This window comes from Chionomys nivalis, chromosome 21, assembly GCF_950005125.1.
Source record: "Chionomys nivalis chromosome 21, mChiNiv1.1, whole genome shotgun sequence".
Taxonomy (NCBI): Eukaryota; Metazoa; Chordata; class Mammalia; order Rodentia; family Cricetidae; genus Chionomys; species Chionomys nivalis.
The window spans coordinates 33,294,369-33,317,594 of NC_080106.1; positions in this window are offsets into that span (position 1 = coordinate 33,294,369).

A 23,226-nucleotide genomic window follows, 5' to 3' on the forward strand; every position below is an offset into this window, starting at 1 on the left:
GGGGTGTTGGAAAAGTGATGGTTAGAAGCAAGAGGACCCTGACCTTTATTGAGAGTGTGAAGCAGAACTTTTAGATAATCAGCCATGGAAACGCAAGAGAGCAAACTGAGATGTAGAAAGAGTCAAATAGAAGCTAGTAGAATCTAACCTCCTTCCTTCCTTCCTCCTCCCTTCCTTCCTCCCTTCCTCCCTTCCTCCCTCCCTCCCTACCTCCCTTCCTCCTTCCCCCCTTCCCCCTTCCTTCCTTCCTTCCTTCCTTCCTTCCTTCCTTCCTTCCTTCCTTCCTTCTTTCCCTCCGTTCCTTCTCCCTCCCTCCTTCCCTCCTTCCCTCATTCCCTCCCTTCCTCCCTCTCTCCCTCCCTCCCTCCTTCCCTCCCTTCCTCTCTCCCAAAGTAAGCATTTGCTTGGTGGCACTGGTAGTCCTCAATGGAACACATACAGTGAAGAACACAGCACTCCACCCTGAGACTGGTCCTCTCTCTTAGGAAAGACAATTGAGTCTGACCTTACCCACTGCCCCCCACAACAACTAATATGGACATTCCAGGAAAGCTTCCTGGAAGAAATGCCTTCTGAGCCGTTCATGGGAGAGCTAAACCTTGGGGCACAGGGCAGGAGCAGGACAGACATTTCCAGCAAGATATATCAGAGAAGGAAGTACCTTCTATCTTAAAGGTAGAGGGTATCCTGACCAAGGGGCCAGCAAGGAGAAGTCTGGGAAGAAGAAGGTGGGATTAGGGTAAAGCGGGCCTGATTAAAGGAGCAAGGTTATGGGCTGAGACAGTCAGCATCACTGCCTAAGGTGCTTGGAGATCGTGGCAAGTTATCCCATGGCTTGGGAAAGCTCTCTGACTTGGGTCTCAGTGGGCTTCTAACAAGTTCAGGCTTGCCCAGAAGGCCTGGGATGGGGTTGACCAGGGTCAGCAGCAAGGAGTCTCTTGGGACCAGGATCTGTAGGAGGAAGCTGGACCATCTAAGTGAACAGTCCAGACTTTGGGGAGGGGCAAACTCTGGGGAGGGGGTTGTCTGCTGACCCAGCCCCATTTGGCACAGGGCCCTCAAGTCCTGTGGATAGCCAGAGAGCCAAGTTGGAAAGTGGGTAGAGAAAGTGGAAAAAGTTGTCTCACTAAAGCAGGGGTTGCAAACTCGTGGCTTGTGGGTTGAATAGCATTTTGAAATTCGGGAAGCCTTATGTAAAAATCAGATTTTCTGTTTCTGGTTTCGTTAAAAAAATATCCTAGACCTGGCAACCCTGGGTACCAGTTTCCATGTGACAGCCCTAGTTACCCACATGTCACCTACTATGTCAAATAGCTAGAGATTAGCTACCTCAAAGGACATTAGGGCTAAAATACTAGACCACTTCATGGAGACAAGGACCGGAAGTGTGGAATGCTTACAGGCCAGAGGAATGGGATCTGAATCATAACCCAACAGGGGACGTTAAGTCCTGAGACATCCAGGACTGTCTGATAGTTATTACTTGGTAACAAACTAAACCCCTTCCAGGATCCCAAAACCTTGCACAATTCCTACCCAGCAGAACCTTTTATGTACCATTGCCTTCTCCAGAAAGGCAGTCCAAATGGGCCTGCCATTCACCTGGGGGAAGCTATCCATTCTAGAGCCTGTAGAAACAGCATGAAGCCTACCCACAAATGTATTGAAACAGGGGTGTCTGTCATCTTGACCCACCCTCATCCCGAGAAGCATGCTTTTCTTTCTTTTTTTTTTAATTTATTTATTTATTTATTAAAGATTTCTGCCTCCTCCCCACCACCACCTCCTGTTTCCCTCCCCCTCCCTAAATCAAGTCCCCCTCCCTCGTCAGCCCTAAGAGCAATATGGGTTCCCTGCCCTGTGGGAAGTCCAAGGACCACCCACCTCCATCCAGGTCTAGTAAGGTGAGCATCCAAACTGCCTAGGCTCCCACAAAGCCAGTACGTGCAGTAGGATCAAAAACCCATTGCCATTGTTCTTGAGTTCTCAGTAGTCCTCATTGTCCGCTAAGTTCAGCAAGTCCGGTTTTATCCCATGCTTTTTCAGACCCAGGCCAGCTGGCCTTGGTGAGTTCCTGATAGAACATCCCCATTGTCTCAGTGTGTGGGTGCACCCCTCGCGGTCCTGAGTTTCTTGCTCGTGCTCTCTCTCCTTCTGCTCCTGATTTGGACCTTGAGATTTCAGTCCGGTGCTCCAATGTGGGTCTCTGTCTCTGTCTCCTTTCATCGCCTGATGAAGTTTGATATTCAGGAGGATGCCTATTCTCAGGAAATTCGGGATCAACCTACCTCTGGACCCAGCAATACCACTCTTGGGAATATACCCAAGAGATGCCTTATCATACAACAAAAGTATATGCTCAACTATGTTCATAGCAGCATTGTTTGTAATAGCCAGAACCTGGAAACAACCTAGATGCCCTTCAATGGAAGAATGGATGAAGAAAGTATGGAATATATACATATTAGAGTACTACTCAGCAGTAAAAAACAATGACTTCTTGAATTTTGCATGCAAGTGGACGGAAATAGAAAACACTATCCTGAGTGAGGTAAGCCAGACCCAAAAAGAGGAACATGGGATGTACTCACTCATATTTGGTTTCTAGCCATAAATAAAGGACATTGAGCCTATAATTCGTGATCCTAGAGAAGCTAAATAAGAAGGTGAACCCAATGCTTTCCTTTCTTTTGCCAACAACCATGTCTTCTTCACCACACTCTGCCTGTCTCATCTGAATTCTTTCTACAGAGATAGGGACTTGAGGGAATAGAGCAGAGACCAGAATCATGTTCTAGTAACACCCGGCGTCATTTTCAACCTTTCCCTGAAAGACTTAGGGAGACCTGGAGCCCAAACAGCAGAGGTTTGGGACTCCTCTGAGGGAGGGAAGGACTTTTTTTTTGAAGTCCCTAGGTGGAACTTGTGGGAATTAGTTGTCTTCTACTACGTGGTTCTAGGGATCAAACTCAGGCCATTGGCTTGGTAGCAAGTGCTGTTTTAACCGACCTGCCTTTACTTGGAGTTCTTTATAGAAGCATAAGGGGATCCATACAGGACTATGGGTAAATGAGGAACTTGTGTGGGAGGTCCTTCTGTCTATGTGTTGCTTTTATTGGTTAATGAATAAAGAACTGGCTTGGCCTATAGCATGGGAGAAAGAAGGGTGGAGTGAGGGAGAAGCCATGGAGCTGCCGGAGACAGACATGCTGAAACTGTTGGTAGGCCATGACCTTGTGGTGATGCACAGACTAATGGAGATGGGTTAAATGAAGATCTAGGAGTTAGCCAATAAGAAGCTAGAGCTAATGGACCAACCAGTGATTTAATTAATACAGTCTCTGTGAGATTATTTTGGTTCTGGGTGGCTGGGATGAACAAGTGACTCCCTTCTCCAACAAGGAGCTATACAATCAAAGAAACATCCCTCCTGGCCAACTTCTATTACCTGTTTATATAATCCTCAGGGAGGGGCAAGGCCACCTCTGACATGCCATCTCAGGAGTCACGCCTGAACCCTCGTACACTGCCCCGTGTGCCCCTGGAGCCTTCTCTTCCTCCATCCTCTGAGGGCCTTGTGTGGGTAGTCACAGCTGTTCTGATTCCAAACATCAGCCACACCATACCCAGAGGACTTCATTCCACAAGAGTTTGTTGACCACGAGCTGTCGGAAGAGGTTAGGAAGCCTTCTTCTCTGGGGCCTTCCTGGGGAGCACGTGGTCCTGCAGGTGCCTAAGAGGGCTTTGGCATCCAGAACTGGAGAAGATGACCTTCAGAGCTACGTTATGGAGGGTTGTTATACTCGGTCCCAAGTTGGTGGAATTGTTTTGAGGAGGATTGAGTGTGACCTTCTAGGAGGAGATGTGTCACTGTTGCTGGTGGGGAGGCCTGGGGGGGCGCGGGTAGAGGTTTCAAAAGCCCATGCTAGGCCCAGTTGTGTAGGAGGAGGGCCAGCTTGTTTGTCCCAGCGGACCAGAACCGAAATAACCACATAGAAACTATATTCATTAAATCACCGCTTGGCCCACTAGCTCTAGCATCTTATTGGCTAACTCCTACATCTTAATTTAACCCATTTCTAGTCATCTGTGTATTGCCACATGGCAGTGGCTTACCGGGTGAAATTCCCAGCCCCTGTCTCTGGTGGCTCCATGGCGTTTCCCCTGACTCTGCCTCCTTTCTCCCAGCATGCCACTTAGTTTTCCCCGACTAGCTCTGTTCCCCTACAGTTCTGCTATAGGCCCAAAGCAGTTCTTTTATTAACCAATGAAAGCAACACATAGACAGAAGGACCTCCTACACCACAGTTGCTCTTCTCTCTGCCTCTAACTTGTGGATAAGATGTAAACTCTCAGCTAGTGCTCCAGCACCAGGTTTGCCTGCTTGTTGTCACGCTCCCCACCATGATGGTCATGGACTGACTCTCTGAAATTGTAAGTAAGCCTCCAATTAAATATTTTCTTTGGCATAACTGACCTTAGACATGGTGTCTCTTCAACAGCAATAGAGATGTAACTAGGACACCATAGACCTAGGAAACTACCCAGGCTGCACGTGGCAGGTGCCAGGCTATGACAAGCATTTCATTTGTTCACTTACTCATCCATTCATTCACTTGCTCATTCAGGAACTCTGATAGGAACACGGTTCAAGGTGCTGAATGCCAATGCCTTTAGGTCAGAGTCTGTGTTACTAAGGAAGCAGGAATTGCTTCCAGGAGACCTTGGCTCCAGAGGCACCTGACCGGAATCAATCAATCAGAAGGGAAGGAGTGGTGGAGAAGCAAGGATGCGACATGATCTGATGTAGCCCCATTGGGATGAAATGGGAACCATCCCTTCCATCCCTGGGTTTGGGGTGTTACTAAAGCTTTGATGTATATGGAGACAGAGCAAAAGAAGAGTGTACAGCCAAGCATTCCTGGTCCAGTAATGGTCTGGTTGATGGCTATCTCAGCTCTGGTTTTGGGTCCTGTTGGCTCCAGGGCATCATATTAGGGGCAATTTGTTTCTTGTTAGGAGATGATTATTCTTGCTTGAGAGAAGCAGGCCACTTCCAGTCAGAGGGTGGAAGCGTGGGGCACTCATTATTCCTGGAATTTGAGATAAGTTTGGTCGCAGTCAGAGAACAAAGAACTAGAAATGCAGTTCGTCAGGACAGCTGGTCTTTCTTCACAGGGACAATGCAATTGCCTAAAGTTTGCAAGGGGTGGGCATCTGCCACCTGTGTCTTCCCAGGGCTGGGTCCTTGGTTCATCCTGATGGGGTTCAGCAGATGGGACCCACCTCCCAGATCCACAGTGGCTGCCTGGCATGGACCTGGATGGAGACTGAACTCATACCCCTTGGCTAGGCAGATTCAGCTGGGCTTTAAGAATCAGCTGAAAGCTAGGTGGTAGCGGCGGCATGCGCGCCTTTAATCCCAGCACTCCGGAGGCAGAGGCAGGAGGATCTCTGTGAGTTTGAGGCCAGCCTGGTCTACAAGAGTTAGTTCAGGACAGGTTCCAAAGCTACAGAGAAACCCTATCTCAAACACACACACACACACACACACACACACACACACACACACACACACACACAGAGAGAGAGAGAGAGAGAGAGAGAGAGAGAGAGAGAGAGAGAATCTGCCAAATCCAGCCAATAATACAATATTCAGGGACATTCATTTGCTGGTCTCTGTTTTGGATGCTTCTCCAATTTGTAGCTCTCTGTGAATTTTCCTTTTTTTTTTTTTTTTTTTTTGGTTTTTGGTTTTTCGAGTCAGGGTTTCTCTGTGGCTTTGGAGCCTGTCCTGGAACTAGCTCTGTAGACCAGGCTGGCCTCAAACTCACAGAGATCCACCTGCCTCTGCCTCCGGAGTGCCGGGATTAAAGGCGTGCGCCACCACCGCCCAGCAAATTTTCCATTTTTTACATGGCTTATTTTTCTTTATTTCTTTTAATCTATAACTATCTGTATTCTGTCTCTTTAAAGACTTTACCCCTTTTTAAGGCAGTAACTTTATTCTCTATTTCTTTTTCTTCTCTCTCTCAAACTTATGTATATCTATCTAACACTATGAAGCATTTAGAGGTCTTTTGTGTCTGAATCTGACCTATTGCATTGTCTGTAATTCTTTACTGTCCAGGAACATTTTTGCTTTGCGCCTTTAAATCACTAAGCACTTAAGAATCTAAGCTGTGGCATTCCTAGGTCAAAAACAGGTACTGTAGGCTTGACCTGCCCAGTCCAACATGGCGGAGCCGCTTGTGACTCTGAATCAGTTGTGCCTCTGAGATGCAGAGTGGCAGGCTGTTCTAGATGTTGGCTCCACCTCTCTCTATTTTCAAAGTGGTGAACTATGATTTCTGCTAGCTCTGGAGCAGCCAGGTAGTAGCCACACTCAGCACTTTAACTCTGAGACTGAATGTGTGGTACACAAACCCTTTCAATCTGAGTTATAGCCAAACTGGCCATGCAGAGCATTGCGCAGCCTAGAAATATCTCTCTGTATGGTGGCAGGAATCCGCCATGCTCTCCCACCTGCCCAAGCCTGATTCCATCATCTGCCCAGGCAGGAAGAGCTGAGCCACGGGCATGGTCTCAGTTACTTTCCTCCTGATCCCAAGTGCACACACAAACACTCAGGCCCACAAATGCACCATAGCCAGAGTTTGCACCAACAACAGGGCCCAGGAAGCCACATTTTAAAATGGTGCTGCTTTTTTTCTGTTGCTTTTGCTGAATCAGGAAATCTCTCTACAGCACGCGCCCTAGCAAACATCCAAAAGCTGTGTTAATCTCTATATTTGTGTCTAGAATTCCTTTTGAAGTCCTCTTAGGTTTTATGTGGAGTTCGTTACAACATTGGGTGCCACTCTGTAGTAATAGGTGCGGCGAAATAATTACATGGAAACTGTATTCATTTAAACACTGCCTGGCCCATTATATCTAGCCTCTTATTGACTAACTCTCTCACATTAGTTTAACCCATCTCCATTAATGTGTATTGCCACTTGACTGTGGCTTACTGGCATGAGTCTAACCTGTGTCCATCTCGGAGAGGAGAGCCATGGCATCTGCCTGACTCTGCTTTCTTTCTCCCAGCATTCTGTTCTGTCTACTCCACCTATCTAAATTCTGCCCTATCAAAAAGCCAAGGCAGTTTCTTTATTTGACCAATGAAAGCAGCACATAGAAAGAAGACCCTCCTACACCACCTGACTTTCAGTTGTAAGTGAACTTGGCATGGCATAGAGTAGTAGAAGACCATGGCTTCCTTGAAGTGGAAGAGACACAAAGATGACAGTAGAGTGGAGACTGAGGGAAAGAGGACAACCTCCTCCTACTTTTCCTTCCCTGCCCTCACTAAGCTGTTCAGCCTTCTGTAAACATCCAGGCAGCAGCTGAACTTTAGTGAGTAAGCCAGTAAGTCCCTTTAACTGGCTTTGTTTTGTCTTTGCCAAAATATATTTAGATGACTTTGGCTGGCCCCTGAAAAAGTTTGGGAAGCCACGGCCATTGATAGCCTCTTGTTCTCCCCTGTTTTTTCACTGTCTTTGTAGGTGGCTCTTTTCATCAGGACTACCAACACCCAAATAACCACACAGAGACTTATTAATTGTAAATGCTTGACCAATAGCCAGGGTTGTTACTAATTGTTACTAAGTAACTCTTACATCCTAAATTATTCCCACACTTCTTATCTATGCTCTACTGTGTAGTAGTACCTTTTTTCAGCATGGCATATTCACCTCTTACTTCCTCTATGTCTGGCTGGCAACTCCTGTCACCCTGATCTTCCCAGCATTCTCTTAGCTTGTCTCTCCCACCTAACCTTTTCCTTCATTGCTATTGGCCAGTTAGCCTTTTATTAAACGAATCAGAAGGTGCCTTGGCAAAGACACATCTTCACAGTGTACAGAAGGATTTGATCTCCAACCTAAGGGACACACTCCTAGTCACCCACCCCTGTCCCTAAGCCAGGGCCCAGAACATACTGCCCCTTCAAGGGGCAGTGATAAAGACTTCACTGGAGCCAGGGAGTCCTAGGCAGATTGGAACCAGTCCCAGCCTTCCACCCCCCAGTGATTTTTTTTTTGTTTGTTTTTTTGTTTTGTTTTTCGAGACAGGGTTTCTCTGTGGCTTTGGAGCCTGTCCTGGAACTAGCTCTGTAACCCAGGCTGGTCTCGAACTCACAGAGATCCGCCTGCCTCTGCCTCCCGAGTGCTGGGATTAAAGGTGTGTGCCACCATCGTCCGGCAAACCCCCAGTGATTCTGAGGGTCTTGGCTGCTCTATACAACCTGCACTGACTTCACCTCACATCCATGGTAGAACCTCAATTCCTTGCTGTGGCTACAAGACCCTTCTTTAATTCTTAGCGTCTTGTCTTAAGCAGTCAGGAGCTGGGGAGTAGGGATGGAGAGTCTGCCTTGTTCCTTTGAGTCAGAGTCTCTCATAGAACCTGGAGCTAGACTGGTACCTGGAAAGCCCGGTGACCCTCTTGTCTCCTCCCTCTAATGCACTGGGGTTACAGACACACGCCTGGCTTTTAAAAATAAGGGTACTGAGGTCTGTGCTCACTCAGATAGCATGCTTACCCTCCTACCTACTCACTCATCCCTCCAGCCCTCAAAATACCCTTACTGTTTTCATTTCTTAGCTCTTTGCTGACTTTGGTGCTAGACTGTTAGTAGCGTCTCCAGTACCTAGGATGGTTTCATGCCCAGTAGTCGCTCAATAAATACTTGTCGTCTCAACAACGACTTAGATGAATGAATAATTCTCTGAACGTGAGCAGATGGAAAGGCGAATCTGGTACCCAGAGACTGCGGGATTCCTTCAGGGAAGTCAAGGAGGCAAAGGACAGGCAGATTTGGTCTACACTGAACCAGCTAGGTAGACTGAGGTCCTGTCTGGGCTGAAAGGACATGAGATCAGTTTGTGTCCTTGCAACCTCCACCTTTCTGCCTTTCGTCCCACTCACCTGCATTGTCCCTTTCCTCTTACATCACATCCCCATCACCTACTTCCCATCACCAGACCCACGGCTTCTGCCTTAGGCTGACCTCTGTCTGAGATGCTCAGGAGGAAATAAACAGCTGGAGAGCTTGGAGAGCTATGGCCTGGACCTGCCCTATATCCGCTGTTAACAGCACCCACACTAACCCATGGGAACCCCACTTCATCTCAAGGGAGGGCTTGATGTCAGAGGAAGCCCTGAGGCCTTTAGGTCATCATGATAAATAGGCATAAGAGCCCATGAATCATTTAGTTTTTAATTACTTCATTAACTTTTATTAATTTTCTGGGGCACTTGGGGATTAAACCTAGGTGCTTGCACACGTTAGGCAAACTTTCTGTCACTGAGCTAGAATCCCAGCCTATTGGTATTTAAGTCATTCCATTTTGGTTCTCTGCAGGCCAGACTGGCCTCAGTTCCTGAGTATTGGGATTACAGGCATGTGCCAGTATGCCCCGACACATTGAATTTGTGTGTAGCTGTATATGGGGAGCTGCTCTAAGGTCAGGGGGAGGGACAGATGACGTCAAAGACTTTGACACCCTTGATCCAGCTTCACCTGAAAACAACATAATCTTAGAGTTCCCAGTTCTGTAAGCTTTTTTAATACTTAGTACGGCTTCAGTAGCTTTTTCATCATTTGTACGTAAGAGTGCCCTGGGGAAAAAAGTCTTTAGTGATCAAGACTAGTGAGTTGCTTCCATTGGGGGCAAAAACTTCCTGCTTTGCTACTACAGGGGTAGAAGAGATATGAGGTTCTCACAAGGAAGCCAGAAGTTGAGGGAGAAAGCAAGCCTGGCCCTGTTGCTCTCAGGAGGCTCAGGTGGTGGGGAGACTGGTTAACGAAGCCGTAAGCTCCTCCTCATTCTTGGACTGGCTCAGACAGGTTGAGCTTTGTCAGCAAGCAGAACCCCACTAACTCCCCGCCCCCACCTTGGAAGGAAACCCCAATGCTCAACTTTCACAGCTCTCAGAGGGAGTTCCCAAGACAGAGGAGTACAGGAAGGGGGCTTGTTCACCATGTCCCTTGGTGGAAAGCCTTTTTAAAGGGGAAGCGCCCCAGGACTAAGGAATCGCTGAGCGGAACTTGCAGGAAGGATGGGCCTTGCTGAGCCTTGCAGCTAGTCTTTCTTGTACTGTTTCCTCTCTTCTACGTCCTGATACCTCTCCCCAGAGCACCTCCATCTCCATCCTCCATCCCAGAGTCAGCCTGTGATGGTCCTGGTACCAGCAGCGCCATGGGTTCCCCAGCACTGATCCTGGGGCAGGGTGAGGACAGAGCTTTTCCACAGGAGGGAGTCCTTGATGGTTTTGGAATGTTTGGGTAGTGTGTTTCTAAGCTGGCATCAGTAAAGAAAGCCCTGGAACAAGGTCCAGTGGGAATGTAGCTGCAGGGGCATCTCTGGGCACCAGTGTGTCAGACAAGATGATTTGTCCAGACAGGCCAGTACTGCCTCTCTGATAGCTTGACACTGGAAGACAGACTGGTGGAGGGCACCAACACCCCTGCTTAGGGCTGAGGACACTTGACCCACTCAAGGCTATGGACTCAGGATCTGCCCTGGGGCATCCTTGTGGCTTTCTGGTTTGGGGAGCCCCTTGTCCTCACTGAGCTATCACCTTCCACAGCCACTGTGACAAGGTGGGGAACTAAATTAAGGTACTGAGAAGGACTTGCCAGGGGTATAGTATGAGGTGCTGGCTCCTTGTTCCTTCCCGCCCGGCTAGTGTACACCTGAAATAACCACACGGAAATCTGTGTTAATTAAATTGTTGCCTGGTCCGTTAGCTTTAGCCTCTTATTGGCTAACTCTCACATCTTGATTCAACCCATTTCTAATAATCTGTATGTTACCACGAGGTCATAGCTTACCAGGAAAGATTCAACATGTCTGACCTGGCAGCTTCATGGTGGGTGGCTCTCTCTGACTCTGCTTTCTTCCTCCTGGAATTCTGTTCTGTCTTTTCCACCTACCTGAGTTTGCCTTATTAACTAAGCCAAGTCAGTCTCTTTAGTTAACCGATGAAAGTAACACATAGACAGAAGACCTTCCTACACCACCAGGGGCTTGATTTGAGCTAAGCACTGTGATAAACACTGTCACACAGGACACCTGGTACACCCAGTGAGCCCTCAGAAGATGATTAGAAGAAGAGAGTCCAGAGAAGTTAAGTGGTTTGGTCAAGGACACACAGCTAAGTCTGCACAATGCTGCAAGCAGAGTCTGTTATTTCCCTTATTTCCCTCGACAGCTGCTGCTAACACCACACCCCTATCTTGCAAATGCATACTTTGACATAGAGTCACACCCACCCACCCCGCTATCTTCTGCCCACTTTCCGCACCTCTCTGTCCCTCGCTATCTCCACTTCCTGACTCCCCCTGGCCCAGAGGTCAATCCAAGGTTATTGTACTTTCAATGTCAGCTCAAAGCACACCTCCTGGAAGACCTCCCTGATTCAGAGCCAGTCAGGAGTAACCATCTTTACAAACAGAGGGTGCCTTGTTAACTGTGTGGCATAACCTTCCTTCATTTGTCCTGTAAGTGTGCAATCACCACACAGGGCTGTGGTAACACGGTTAGTGCTTACTAAACATCTAACACTGCCTGGCATACATGCAGCAGACACTCAAAAACCAATCACTCTCTTTATAATAATATGCTCTCTGCAGGTTTCCCAAACACACTGTGTGTGCGTGTGTATGTGTGTGTGTACATTAGTTCAAGAGATGAAAGTATTCAAGCACTTACCGGGTATAGGCTTGTGTCTGGGTAACAAGGGGCTAGTTGCTGCCATTTGGGTTCCGGTAAGGATGAAACTGGATGCACCTCACTTTTCCTTCGGAGGCTTCAAGCACCTGAGCTGAGAAGCACTGATTCTCAAGGCTGGCTGTTCTCGCGCAGACAGGTGTCGCCATCTGGTGGGGCGGCTGTTGAAAAAGCAGCCTCGGGGCTCAGAGCGCCAGGAAGGGTACATTCATTGGGCTTGGGCGCCACCTAGCGAAGATTATGAACAATCACACCCAGTCGTCTTCAGCCTCAGAATTACCTGAGTAGATTCTTTAAAATGCCAGCTGATACGAATTAGTGTACAAATTCAGAATGCAAGGTGTGGGAGATTCAACCACTAAACCTGTTTTTTAAACTCAGTTCCCACAACACTTATCCCTGGAAACGTTTGTGTTTGAGAAGCATGGCTTTAAAGGACTTCTGCAGATGTTTCTGTTTACACACACTTGCAGAGTTTGTAGGCACCTGCTTTTCCCTGGCCCTTTTCTGTTGTTGTTGTTTTGTTTTTTTTCAAGAAAGGGTTTCTCGGTGCCACTTTAGTTGTTTTGGAACTTGCTCTGTACATCAGGCTGGCCTCGAATTCATAGAGATTTACTTGCCTCTGCCTCCCGAGTGCTAAGATTAAAGACGTGCGCCACCGCCACCACCTGGCCCTCCTTCCCATTTTACAGAGCTCCTTTACTGCACATCAGGACTGCTGGCCACCCTTAGACCAGAGCAGGGAAGGTCAGTGCTCCCGTTTTCTACTTAAAGATGCGCTGGAGTGGCACATACCTGTAACCCCAGCATTTAGAGACAGAGGCAGGAGGGTGGCAAGTTCTAGTCCAGTCTGGGATACAGAGCAAAAGCCTATATTAATCACCCAAAGCATGGGGCTTGTAGTTCAACAACAGATTCCTTGGCAGACACGCACAAGACACTGAGTGTGAGCCTCAGCAAAGAGAACAACAATAAGAACCTGAGGTACCATTGGGGCAGAACTTTCTGACCCAGAGTCAAACAATGCTCTTCCTCATCTGTCTGTCCTTTATGATAGCTGTCATATTTATCCTGGCTGGGGCGAAGATGAATTGAGTACTGACCCGCCAATCAGAGGCAAAAGCAACGTGCAACACTTACAGTGATCATGGTTTACAGCTGTTACTATGTTGGCAGCTCCCACCCAAAGCACTTCAGTGCACTGGTTCATTGGTCCTGGAGAAAATCCTGAGGACGTATTATTATAACAGGATCTCCTCTATGTGTGAGGAAACCTGGACCCAGAGAAGTTAAGACTCTCACTCAAAGTTGCAGTGAGAGAGCACTGACACAGTGAGAGAGCACTGACACAGTGAGTGAGCACTGACACAGTGAGCACTGACACAGTGAGTGAGCATTGACACAGTGAGTGAGCACTCACACAGTGAGAGAGCACTGACACAGTGAGTGAGCACTGAAACAGTGAGTGAGCACTGACACAGTGAGTGAGCACTGACACAGTGAGAGAGCACTGACACAGTGAGAGCATTGACAGAGTGAGTGAGCACTGACACAGTGAGTGAGCACTGACACAGTGAGAGAGCATTGACAGAGTGAGTGAACTTCACACGGTGAGGGAGCACTCACACAGTGAGAGAGCACTGACACAGTGAGCACTGACATAGTGAGCACTGACACAGTGAGAGAGCACTGACACAGTGAGTGAGCACTGACACAGTGAGAGAGCACTGACACAGTGAGAGAGCACTCACACAGTGAGTGAGCACTCACACAGTGAGCACTGACACAGTGAGTGAGCACTCACACAGTGAGAGAGCACTGACACAGTGAGAGAGCACTGACACAGTGAGTGAGCACTCACACAGTGAGAGAGCATTGACAGAGTGAGTGAACTTCACATGGTGAGGGAGCACTCATATGGTGAGGGAGCACTCATACAATGAGGGAGCACTGATGGAGGCTCTCTCTGCTTATTTCCCAGGCTTGGATCCCGGACTTGAGGGCTACAAGGCACAAACACAGATGAGCCTCCCATTCTCCTTAGGAGTAAAAATGAACTATCTCTGCAGTCATGCCTTAGGAGCCCAGAGCCAAGGCTGAGGTGCAGGAATCCAAGTTTTGCAGACCCCCATTGCCGCTGAGATTTGTCAAGAGCCAGTCACTGCCTCAACAGCCGGCTGGTGACCACAATCCTTCTAGTGACAAGATCCAGCTCTGCTTTTTCTTTTGCTTAGCTTTTTGTTTGTTTGTTTGTTTTTGATTTTTGGAGACAAGGTTTCTCTGTGTATCTCCACCATTGCCTGGCTGGTTTTTTTTTTTTTTTTTTTTCCCTGAGAATCCAGTAGGTTCTGTTTCTTGTATGCAGCAGCCATCCAACAGCTACATGGCCTTCCAGCCCAGGCTCCTGGTGCCCAGGATCTCTGTCTATCACCTCATTCCCTTTAGTTAGAAATATTGGCACAGCTGGCTTTGCCCTCCATATGGGTAGCCAAGACAGGTGCCCAAACATCCTACATCCTGACTTTCAACCAAACCTCTCCATTGGTCCCACCTCATCCAGTTTCAGGGTTCCCTTTCTCCCCTACTTTGTTAGTGCACCATCCCACTTGACCTCAGCCAAGACCTCCTCCCTTCACTGTTGGAGCCTCCTTTGCAGAGCACTGGATGGACTGGGGTGGAATACGAGGGAGATCTGGGAATTCTATGGCTCCCTTGCAGACAATGCCTAGCTTCCCCCAATATAGTCAAACATGGGCACAAAATAGATCAAGGCCAAGGCAGGCCTCGTTTCTGAGCCACTGGGTGCCCCCGTCCTTCATGGGCAAAAAGATGCAGGGGCAGAAAAGCCTTGCAAGCTCACACAGAAGTGTATAAGTTATACAACATGATCAGCCTTGAACAAAGGACCTTTGCGTGGAGGGTGGGGTGGGGCATGATGTTAGGATAGGCCCAGCTGTAGGATCCAGTTAGAGCCCCTGCCCATCCCACTGAGTATCTCTTTCCCCCAGTCACATGGCAGCTCTGGAGAGAGACACACTGGAGGCTGAGGACTATTGCCAAATCCACAAAGTGGCACGCCACCCAGGAAGACATCTCCCCACCTTCTGCTTTCAAAGCCATTGGTACATCTGAAACATGGAAGCCCAGGGCAGCAGGGACAAGCAGAAGTTTGCCACAGACTTCCCCAACCCCTGTTGCTACAAGCTGTCGATTTCACACTCGTTTGGTCTGTGGGCAATAGGGAGCCACAGAAGGTGGTTGCGCAGGTGTGATCAGGTTTCTTTATAAGGTGTTTGCTCCTAGAAGAGCTGCAGGAAAGCTTAGGTGAGGAAGACTGCCCAGGCCAGACAGATGCTGAGGGCCAGGACTGACTCAGAGTGAAGACCTGGCCTGGAACTTTGGGGACATGTTGGAGAGAACTGGTCACCAGCTACCATACTCATTCCCTCCTCCCTCTGCTCCCTGGGCATTCTCATGGCTCTTGTTGCCCCCTGTGAAGATCATGTATCTGTTTCTCATGGTCCACTATAGCTATGGCCCCCTGGTTCACCCAGTTATCCACCCACATCCTTGTGGACGGTGTGTGGCTCCAGCTCGGGGTGGTTGAAAGGGAGAAGGATGAGCACGTGGAAGGCAAAATGCCACGTAGACTGTGAGGCTTCTTAAACCAGGCTATTCTGCCCAAAGTCCAGTGGGGCTTGGGGGGCTTAGAGAGGCCTGGCTCCTTTGGTAATACCCTGCTCAAGCCAAGAGGGTTTCTTTTGTCTTTCTCTTTAGTTTCTTTATTTCCCCGAACACATTAGATTTCTGTTGTTGTGGAAAAACACTCGAGACAAAAGAAAGAAAGAAAGAAAGAAAGAAAGAAAGAAAGAAAGAAAGAAAGAAAGAAAGAAAGGTTTATTTTCTAGCCATGATCACTTGCTTTATTGCTTCTGGGCCTGTGATAAAGTAGACTATGGCGATCAGGGAGGGAAGGCGGCTGGGGAGAGAGGGAGAGGGAAAGAGAGAGAGGGAGAGACAGACAGAGAGCAGAGAAAGAAAGGGAGAGAGGGAGAGGCAGATGGGGGGGAGAGGGAGAGAAGGAGAGATGGAGAATGGAGACAGAGGGAGGGAGAGGGAGGAAGAGAGAGAGACAGAGACAGAGAGAGAGACAGAGAGAGAGACAGAGAGAGAGACAGAGAGAGAGAGAGAGAGAGAGAGAGAGAGAGAGAGAGAGAGAGAGAAACAGAGAGAGAAACAGAGAGAGAGAGAGAGAGATCACCCTTCCAGGGATCACTATTGACCTGCTTCTTCCAACTACCTCCCATTTCCTCAAGTTTCCCACTTCCACCAGTCCGTTAAGTAATGGAGTTACTGAAGAGGTCAGGATCATCACCAGCCAACCACTTCCCAAAGGCCACATCTGTGAACACTGATACACTGGAGAATAAAGCTTCAACGTGAGAGTTTTGGGGGGACACTTTGGCTCCATGGCGTACCAACAAGGGTGATTTTGAGCCAGACCGTCTCACGTGGCTGCTGAGAGGAGCAGGTTGCCTATTCCAGGTTGCAAACTGTACCCAGCCCTCAGTAGGTGCCGCCCAGATGCTCATGTTACTAGACACCCTTGTGGCATCGGCAGAGGGCACTTCGCTGAGGAGACGTTCCTTAAGCGGATGAGGATTGGGCAGTCCACTACCGGGGGCTTCTCAATAAGATCCTCTCCTCAGAGCCCAGAGTTCAGGACTGACAGGGAGATGGCCGTATGGAGGCCAGATGTGAGCACAACCACTGCAGACAACAGCTGCGTGAGCAGGCAGCAGTTGACCTGGGGTGAGTATGACTCACGGAATCTGTAATGGACTCCCCAGCTGAGAACAACCAACCGCTGATAGGCAAAGGCAGCCAGGTGTCAGAATACAAAATGTTCTTGGGCCTCCCCTCCCCTCCCCGACTGTGTCAACAGCAATGGAGTGATTTTCAATACTGAACCAGAGTTGTTCGTGGGGGTGAAAGAGAATCAGCATGGAGCTATTTTTCAAACGAGTGAGTCACTGTATCTTCTCACTATTGCCAGGTAACAAACCGCTCCAAGATAGAACTTAAAAGGACAAACCTTTATTTTTCATTAGTTCACAGGATGATGGGGTGGGGCTGCTGCTTGCTTGAGGCTGGGCTCCCTTTTGCTGGCAGAACTTGGGAGTTAGGAGGGAGGGCTGGGTCAGGTTGTCTGTGTAGATGTATATATGCAGGTCTACAGCTCGTGGGCTCGCTCCTCTGGCAGGCCAGTCTGGGTTTCCTTGGTGATGGGTAAGGCTTGTGGTACAGAGATAGAAGGGATGTAAGGCCAGGCTCAGAATAGAAGTACACCTTGTCTCTCTTGCTGCAGATAGCTCTAGTCTATGATAGGGCAGCCTCAGAGTCACGTTGCAAAGGACACATATGAAGAAAGGTGGGGGGGGTGTCAGTTTGTGGTCTATTGCTATGTTTTAAAAGTGAAATACGCCCCCCACAGACTTTCTAGATGGTTCTGGAACTATTTGAGGGTAAGTCATAGAGAGAACCTCTGGGCATGGTACCTAGCTGGCACAACTAGGCCTCTAGGGTGGGTACTGATGTTCATGCCCTGCCCTGATGTCCAGTGTGAGCTCTCTGCTTCCTTCTGCCATTGCAATATGAACAGCTGCTGGAAGTTCCTGCTGCCACAGATGGACTGCTCCCGCCTCCCCATCCTGTATGCTATGATGGACTGTTCCCTCCGAACTGTGAGCCAAAAGGGCTCCCTTCCTTTAAGTTGTCTCTGTCAAATATTCTGTCCTAGAAAAGGGAAAGGAAACTAAGACAGTCACCTACCAACCTAATGAAATTTCTATTTTCTATTAACAACTTTCCATCATCTCCAGTATGAGACCCATGTAGATGGATACACTATCTGGTTTACACAGCCTCTCCAGGTCTCTATCTCTTGTATTTTTGCCCAACTGGCTTCCGTAGATAAGTAACTTGGCAACTTTCCCCTTCAGTACTATCAGTTCATACTCATTAACCATGGGTAGCTTCCTCTCATCTCCAGGAGAAACCTCAACTTCTCTTGCTGGAACTGAAGACTTTTTACCATCCATATCCCTGACTTAACCTCTGCCTCTGACTCATGCCTCTCTCTTTTCTGTTGTTCTCTTACCGTTAGCCCTCACCGGTGTTGTAAACATCAGATTCTTTCTCAATGTTCTTTAGTGTGTGTCTGTTTTGCAAGAATTTCTTCTTCCAGGAATTCTCTCCCTTGGTCTGGTGACACCCAGTGCAATGGCATGCCTACAGTCTTTGCTGGTACCACACTCCACATCCTGTCTCACCACCATTAGCTGCTACTCTTTCTCCAACTCGCTTATTGCCACCAGGGACACACTCACTGCCCACCTTCCCTTTCCTCTGTCTCCAGTGAACAGTCTGTCACTCATAGGCAAGGATCAGAGGAGCTGGGGCAGGAGCACAGACTCTGGGGACAGATAGACCCACAAGCAAGTCCTGCTCCCACTGACCATGAACTCAGGGATGCTTGTAAATTTCTCGGCAATCCCTCTGAGCCTCAATTTCCTCGTCATGAGTATAAGTGGCTCACACATCTGCCTCAGGGCCTTGTTCTGAGAGGCTTCATGGAGGGAGCCTGTGGAATGTGCTCTGTGTGATGCCTGGAGCATGACAGGTGTTCCCTAAGTCTCCACACCTGAATAAGAGGAGAGAAGCCCCAAGCCTTCTGCAGCCTCTACCTCCCAGCTCCCCTTCCCCCAACTTCTCCAGCTCCATCCTGACAGCAAACGACACCTCTGTTCTAGCAGCCTTGTTCACTTCCTAATTACTTTGCAGGAATGGAAATGAGAATCAGAAAAACTCGAAAGTGTTTCTGTTTAGGGTTCAGAAGATTGGGGATCAGTTTCCTGTCTCTATCTCACAAATAAATGGAGTAGCAACATTGTTGCAAATTATGATCCTTGAAGAGAGGATTATGTGCACCAAATCCAGCTAGAATATGCTGCATATGTGCAGGTGCGTGTGTGTGTGTGTGCGTGTGTGTGTGTGTGTGTGTGTAGCAAAGCTGCAGTGATCATACATTTACAACTAATAAATTGGGTCGTTTAATTCCACTGCAATAAGCCTTTGAAATATAAGCTCTCATTTCAAATGTACAGAACATAGCTTCTCAGGACTGTAACTCTCCAGCGCGCATTACCACTTATAATTAAATTCACTTTTAAGAAATCTGAAGCACTTTTGTGGATTATCTCTCCACTCAATGTCATGATGGTAAAATTAATGTGTAATCTGTTGAATGCATTTGGTTCGTGTTTGGATAAAACACATATCCTCTGCTATTGATCAAAAGCTGGAAAGTCAGATAAGATGTAGGGGGTGTACATGACTTCTCTGGAACAGAGCCAGAACAAAGCCAGGCATGTCTTTCCCATCCCTGCTTCCCCAAAGAGGTACCCATCCCCATGAAAGAGGAATGTCTGAGTTACTTGAAAAGGCAAAAAAAAAAAAATGCTAAATTATGGTCAAATTATCTGCTGGAAATGATGCAGTCATAAATCTTGCATAGCAATCGACTCGGGGCCCCTGGCTGGCTGATCAGAAGGCAGAGCCCTAAAAGGCCCCAGATTGGTGAATGTGTGAGAAAGGCTTACACAGATGCACACAGGGAGAAGCTAAGTGCAGAGGGGTGGGAGTCTTGAACTCAGATATAGGCCCCGTGAAAGCAGTCCCTCGAAGAATAAGGGTACAGCCCTGAGCCTTGGATAAGTAACCCAAGAATTAGGTAACGATTTTTCCAAACCTCAGTCACACAGAGCTAAGGTTTTACTCCTCAGTCCAAATCTAAGAATGGATGTGTCTATGCTTGGGCCTGTTCCTAATTCAGGCCTCAAGCAAAGTAAATGCCAGAACACGAGATGTTGAGAGTGGTGGGGAGGGCTGGATATGTCACTCCATGGTGGAATGTCTTGGCCTTGGTTCAGTGTCTCAGAGAGAGAAAGGCGGTGTGTGTGTGTGTGTGTGTGTGTGTGTGTGTGATTCTTCCACCAGCAGAAATGTCACCCAAGGTTTGTTCCTTTCCTGTGACCCAGAAGATCTTTGCTTAAAAGATGGTATTTTCCTGAGAAAGGCAGCTTGAATGAGAAGATAGATATTAGCATGTGCCTGGGGACCTGGGTGACTTTTGATGGAGATGGCAGCTCTGACACTCAGAGAATGAGACGGTGGCCAGGTCACCCACTAGTGCTACTTTCGGTGGCCACCAGGAATCAGAGGCAGGGACGAGGGCAGGAAGGTGTGCATAGGTGTGTCAATGTGTGCGTTTATAAGTGTCTCTGTGTACTGGCCTACTTGTGTGACCCTTGATGCACATGCTCACCTGTGAGTGTGTAGCAGTGTGCGCACATGTGTTTGTGTGCATTGGGTGTGAAGATGTGTCTGTGTCTGAGGCTGTAAGCACGTGTCTATGTGTCTAAGTACATCTGTCCGTTTGTCTCTAGCTTCAGCCACTGTGTTTTTCTAACAGGGTATCGGAAACTAGAACAATTGTAGATAGGAATGTACTGCCCAAGGTCTGAGGCTGTGACGGCTGAGACAAAGATGCTAGGAGGTTTGGTATCTAGTGAGAGCTGAGCTGGAGAGATGGCTCAGAGGATAAGAGCGCTGGCTGCTCTTCCAGAGGTCCTGAGTTCAATTCCCAGCAACTACATGGTGACTCACAACCATCTGTAATGAGATCTAGTGAGAGCTGAGAGCCCGCTGTCCGGTTTGCAAACAATGGTCTTTCATTGTGTCCTTATATGGTAGGAAGGGCAGGAGATCTCTTCCCAGCCTCTTTCACAAGGACTCTAGTCCCTGTCACCTTACAAAGGCCCCACCTCCTAATAGCATCCCCCTGGGGAGAAGGATTTCAGTATGAATTTAGATGACACACTCAGACCATGGAGGTCTCTGGATGTTGAGTGTCTTTTTGCCCTTCTTTGTGTCTCTGTGCTGTGTTTTGAGTCTGGGTGTCTTTCGCTCTATGTGTATGTGTCTTCCTGAGGCTATGAAATGCATGAGTCTGTCAGTACGCACATCTATGTTCAGATTTCTGGTGTCTGACTATGATAGAGAAAGAATGAAATATATAATGTAAAAAAATAGAGCACCAGGTGGTGGTGACACATGCCTGTAATCCCAGCCCTTGGGAAGCAGAGGTAGGCAGATCTCAGTGAGTTTGAGTCCAGCCTGATCTACAAAGCAAGTTCTAGGCCAGGCAGGACTGTTACACAGAGAAACCCTGTCTCAAATAAATAAATAAATAAATAAATAAATAAATAAATAAATAAATAAATTATAAAAAGCAACAAAGAGAACATAGCAAGAAGAGGGGAACAGGCCTCAAGCAAGTCCCTCCTTATCTCTGGTCCCTAATTCCCACCAATAACGTGATATTTTCCAAGTAAGCCAGCCATTCTACAAAGGACTCGCTTACTATGTGCAGTCTTCATGCTAGACACTGCGGCTGGGGCCATGGGAACTGCTAAATCAAGGTCTTTATCCTTGTAAGTTATCAGTGACATCAGGTGAGGGACACAAGTCTGGTCTCTCCCTGCATCGTCATACCAACAGTAAGGAGGGCCATTACCTATGTGGAAGAGCCACCTCCTACAGCTCGGCATGCTACTGAGGTCGCCCTCCTGTGTACCAGGTGCAGTCAAGGTTAGCAATGCCAAGGAGCATAAGAGGGAACCCCTTTCGCATAGCTCCTTTGATGGAAGCCCCACGCTCATCTTTTTTTGAGAACGTACTAGGTACCACTTTCCTGTCCTCCCTCCCCTTTGACCGAAGATGTCAGATCTCTCAAAAGCTGTCATGGAGGCTTTGATCCGGGCAGAGGTGGAATCTTTGACAGATTCAAGCATGTTAACCTAGTGAGGGTCACTCAATGGATCGAGCAAAGGCTACAGCTGACCTTGAGCTTGAGATGGAGTCAAGACATGTAACCACAGTCTCCTTACCATGCTCCAGCCGGTCCTGGGGGAAAAGAGAACTCAAAGAAAGGCATTGGCTCGAGGCGCATTCAAGATAGAAGCCGTGGCAGTGAAGACAACTTTTAGCCCTTGGCCCTTCTTAAAGACACATAGACATTTAAAACTCTCTGGCTAGTTCCCTCGCTAAAGTCATAAGTATGACCAAAACCAGGGCTGGACATGAGTTGGGACTTGGGGTTAGACTCGTTCCTGTTTCTTTTACATTACCTTGCACCTGCAGGTACTAATGAAAATTCAATGCATGGTAAGTGAATAAATTAACATGTGGATAGATGACTGGGTGGATGGATGAGTAGAAGAATGGATGACTAAATGAATGGATGGGAAACTAGATGTGTGATAGATGGATGGGTATGAATAGATAGATATGGGGATAAAGGGATGCAGAGATGGGTGAACTCATGGATGCTTAAGTAAGAGGGTGGATGGATGCAAGGAAGGATGGATGGATGGATGGATGGATGGATGGATGGATGGATGGATGGGAGAGTATGTGAATAAATGGATGGATGGATAGGTGGGTGGATGGGTGGATGAGTGGATGGATGGGTGGAAGAGTGGGTGAATGGATGGATGGATGGATGGATGGATGGATGGATGGGAGAGTATGTGAATAAATGGATGGATGGATAGGTGAGTGGATGGGTGGATAGGTGGGTGGATGGATAGGTGAATGGATGAATGAGTGGGTGGATAGATGATGGATATTGAAATTGAGAGAAGGAAAAAGGCTTTGAAGTCCAAGAGTACCATCCTAAGAGTAAAGGCTGTAGTCATCCACGTGCCTGGTTTACTTTTGTTGTAGAATTGACCCATGGGGGGGGGAATATTTAATAAATAGCCAATATAAAAATCACAGAAATATCACATCTTAAAAGTGCAGGTTTCTGGCTTTTCTTTTTTCAGGCCAAAAGACAGCAGGCTTGCATTTCACAAGGAAGCAACTGTGGAGTAAGCCAGAAGCTGTTCCTTTGGAAAGGGGTGTGATTTCTAATCTTCCCCCAACCTCCCTCCCACCTGCTTCCTACTCCTCTCCACTTCCCTCAAATGCTCAGTCACATCACCTGTTATCCACAGGTATTTGCGCTTTCCACCTTCTAGAGTAAAAGGAAGGTCCTGATGCTCGCTACTCTTAGTCGGCTGTGCTTAGCCAGTCCGAGCTGGTATTTTCTCCACTTGCTCCTTCAATCTTTCTACTCTGCTCTCAACAGTGCTAGGCTGTGCAGCATCTGATGACATCTTGAGCCTCAGCTGAAGGAACAGAGAAACCTCCCGATGGCCTCTGCCACCCCTCTCCCTCCAGCTTCCCCTGAGGGTGGGCCTTGGCCAAGGGCTCCCCAGACATAAAGGAAGGGTGACTAGCTGAGGTCACCGTGCTGGAGGGCCCAGAAGCCGGGTTTGAAGAA